Consider the following 3,191-nt stretch of genomic DNA (forward strand, 5'->3'; position numbering starts at 1 on the left):
GTTGTTTCTCTCTGTAAGCACATAACTTTTATCATACATCTTTTTCCTTCTTCTGCTTAAAAGCCCTTACAATATTTCATGTACTTTTGGGTCTTTGTATCTCTTTTATGTCAGCCTCCATTTTCTTGTCTGAAACAGCTGCACTCATTTGTCCTCTTTAGGCCCTTGATCCTGAAAACCATCTTAAATCAGAAAACACTTAGACACATGTTTAGCAATGGGGTTAATTTTTACATGAACTGCAAGGTAAGCATTTACCTGAAGTTGATCAAAGTTCAACTGCTTTGCCAAACAGGTGCAGATTTTATATATATTCATGTATATATACCCACACATACATGCACATAAGATAAATGTTTTGTTTGAAACTGAACAGCTTTCCAGAAAGAGAACCGCTGGCTCATGAAAAATATTTGGCAAATTATAACCTCTGTCTCGGGTACCTAAGACATATTACATTCATCACCATCACTCAACTCAGTGCCTATTAAATAAGACCCTGCACAAAACACATCCGCTCCTCATCTGTGGCACATAACTGGGATTTCCTTCCAAACTGATCATTCCTCTGCTGCACTGGACCTCTGCAGAGAGAAGCAGACACTGTGGTTGAGTGACAGCCAGGAGGAGTGGCTCTGGATATCCTGGAGCTGTTCCGGTGCAGGGACACAGATGCTGTGTCTGGGAAGCTGCCCCCAGCTTGGACTGTGCAGGAAGCTCTGCCAAGCAGCTGAGCTGATCTGCCTTTGCATGAGCTCAACAGAGCTTCTCACCAGGGTCCTCAGAGAAGTCTGGCATGGCCACAGACCCATGGCACATAGATGGACATCCAGAGAGCTCCCTTGTGACCAGCAGGTCCCTCTACTCCACTCTTGTGGGCACCAGCCAGGGTGCTGCCCCAGTGCCGAGCTCTGGGGCCTCCTACATAAGAAGGCTGTTGACCCATTAGGGTGAGTACAAAGGGGGGCCACAAATATGATCAGAGGGATGGAGCACCTTCCCCATGAAGATAGGCTGAGAGACTTGGTGTTGTCCAGCCTGAAGAACAGAAGGCTCTGGGGAGACCTTATAGAATCTTTAGGTACCTAAGGGGGCTACAAGACAGCTGCAAAGGACTTTCCACAGGGCCTTCTAGTGACAGGACGAGGGATAATGGCTTCAAACTCAAAATAAACAGATTTAGATATTAGGAAGAAATTCTTGACTGTGTGGATAGAACAGTGACACTGATGGAACAGTGAAGCACTGGAACAGTGACACCCAAAGAAGTTGTAAATGTCCCATCCCTGGCAATGTCCAAGGCCAGGCTGGAGGGGGCTTTGAGCAACATGGTATACTGCAAAGTGTCCCTGTCCATCGCAGGGGGGGTTGGAACAAGATGATCTTTATGATACCAATATAAGCCATTCTGTGACCCTGTGATTCTGTGGCTCAAATTAGAGTGCAAGCACATTTACAGCAAAAAGGAGCCCAGAAGACCTTTCACTGATATGCTTTTCTCATATTAATGTTTATGTGTACCCTCAAATATTCATTTTTTCACTCCACTCCTATTGCAGCACTCTCCCAGGCTGCACACAGACATGCACATAGGCACCCACATGGCTTTCACAGGGCTTTGTTCCATCATGACCTGGGCCCCTTCACTTTGTCAGATGGATAGTTGAAAAGATGGGCATATTAATTTCAGGCACAGGATCGACATGGTTTTAAAACCAGAGCTGTGTCCCAGGCAGAATTCAAGAATGTGGGCAGACAAGTTTGCCCTGTTGGTGCTGTTTGTATCTTCCAGCAGTGGGGCTTGACTCCCATGCTCCCTTCACCTCTTTTCCTGGATGAGTCACTTTTTGTAAATCTGTTCTCAGGTTCTCTGTTTTCACGTTGTATTGGGAACTGGAATTGTGAATTCTTCTGGCAATATGCTACCTAAAAAGCTGGGTTTTATGAAGCCTGTATCCATTTGGGGATTCAGTTACAGAATCCATTCAGATATGCCAAGGGTACCAAATGTGTTTAGGCATTTTGCTGAACAAAGACAATATTAACACTAATAAGAACTAGTTCCACAAGAAAGTAATTTTAAAACTGGGAATCTTTTTTTTTTTACTTCTAATTTCAGAGACTGATCTCAGAGTAGGACCTTGGGTGAGGAAGCAGAAAGGCAATTACTTCCAGTGTGCTGGGCAAATTTGCCAGAGGAGGGAAACTGAATGTTTGATGTGTTCCCCAAGGCCAATGTTCCACAATTATAAAAATATACTACCTCCCCTGCAACTCTGTGAATATAAAATGAAGCATCTTACCTACCATTAATTAGCTGTATTTTGTAGTTTTATGGACATTGAACATGGTGTTCTAATTTGCATACATTAACATGTAATTTACATGCTCACTGCAAAGTGCTCAGTTTTATTGCCATTACCTTTTGTGGCCTATTTCTCTAATGACTATAATGGAATACAAAAGAGATTTCTCGTTGTGTTTACCCTGTTACCTTATACATGAGTTTCAGAATAATGTGTCATGCTGAGAAGTCGGAATTTTCATGTAAAAGGTTTTGCTTTCTAGTTTGAGCCTCATCGTGACCACCCACTCTGCTGAATTCTCTAATTCTTCCTATATCTCCTTAGCCACTGCTCTTTTTTCACCCCCATAAGGACAAAAAGTGTTTTAAAAGTCAGGTACAAGTGTAGAGACTTGCTCCATTGCCTGCACTAAAAAAGAAAGTCAGACACAAGAATTAATGGGTTCTACTCTGTCTATCAGCACCTAAAGGCACAGAGAGAGAAAAATAATCTGCAGCTGGGGAAAGCTGAGCAGGGTCAAAGGGCAGTGCCTGCATCTGCATTCACTGAGAGGCAGAGAGGAAAAATAAAGGGTCCCTTTTGTTACAGCTCAGCACTATTTTAGAAAGCGTAGATACTCACTTAATTACCACAGTTCCCTTTTGCACTAGAGCACTGCAGCAGGCTATAAATCAATACTTAAGGTCACATTGCTAAAAGCACTGAAAAAGAGTCTTTCCTCTCACTGCAGCATGTTGTTTGCTGCTCCTGAAGCAGTGTCACGAGAGTTCAATATCAGAGAGTGAACAGGGCTAAAACAATGATTACAAAAGAAATCAGAATTGCAAAAACGTTAAGGTGCAAAGAGAGCAAGTCCAGTTATAGCAGATGCCATGATTGCATCCA

Source organism: Geospiza fortis, unplaced genomic scaffold (assembly GCF_000277835.1).
Source record: "Geospiza fortis unplaced genomic scaffold, GeoFor_1.0 scaffold104, whole genome shotgun sequence".
In the NCBI taxonomy this organism is placed as follows: domain Eukaryota; kingdom Metazoa; phylum Chordata; class Aves; order Passeriformes; family Thraupidae; genus Geospiza; species Geospiza fortis.